The sequence below is a fragment of the Egretta garzetta genome, unplaced genomic scaffold (genome assembly GCF_000687185.1).
Source record: "Egretta garzetta isolate BGI_Z169 unplaced genomic scaffold, ASM68718v1 C8391251, whole genome shotgun sequence".
Lineage (NCBI taxonomy): Eukaryota > Metazoa > Chordata > Aves > Pelecaniformes > Ardeidae > Egretta > Egretta garzetta.
The window spans coordinates 1-735 of NW_009268131.1; the positions used below are offsets into that span (position 1 = coordinate 1).

The following is a 735-nucleotide window of genomic DNA, read 5'->3' on the forward strand; positions in this document are numbered from 1 at the left end:
TCAACTCCCGGACGAGCCCTCCTTTTGGGCACCTGCCTTCCTTGGCTGGCACATGGGACCGTGGCATAACCAGGGCACAGTGAGAACTGTGGTGCCTGACACAGGGGGGTTGGTGCCATGTCCCAGCTGGATGCATCCCCATGGTCAGGATGGACCCCCAAGACCTGGCAGCACATGTTTTTGGGGTCTGCGCCCCTGGAGGCCCTGGGAGCAGGGTGAGCTGTGGGCAGTGGGACAATGTCGGAGGCTGAGGTTACTTGCCCAGGCACCCACCCCTGCCCATACAGGGTGGATGTAACTCAGCAGGAGAGCGCTTGCTTTGCACTGTAAGAAGCCCTGCGTTCAACCCCCAGCATCTCCATGTCCTTTTTCCTCTGAAACCCCTTGTCTCCCTGGGCATTGCTGGCAGATGCTTTCCTTTGGTGCCTGCACTGTGGCAAGGCTCTCTGCTGCACCTGGGTGTTTTCCCAGTGATTGGTAAATACACCTGGATGTTTCCTTTTCCCAGCCCTGACATGTGTGGGTACTGGGGCTGCCGAGGGGTACGGGCACTGTACAAATGGCCCCACACCAGGCTGGGGGGAATTTTCTCCCTGGAGGTAGACCCCAGGGCAAAGGTAGGGTGTGCCGTACTGGAGGAAATATGCCAGAGGCTGTGATGGCCGAGGGGTGAAGGCGTTGGACTCGAAATCCAATAGGGTTTCCCTGCGCAGGTTCGAATCCTGCTCACAGCGA

The 735-nt window shown here is 58.8% G+C and overlaps 1 non-coding gene across 1 annotated transcript; it reads left to right on the plus strand.

The window, feature by feature from the left end:
• Positions 1-652: 652 nt before the first annotated feature.
• Positions 653-734, plus strand: TRNAS-CGA. Its single transcript has one exon. It is a non-coding gene; the product is annotated as a tRNA-Ser (tRNA).
• The last annotated feature ends 1 nt before the right edge of the window (position 735 follows it).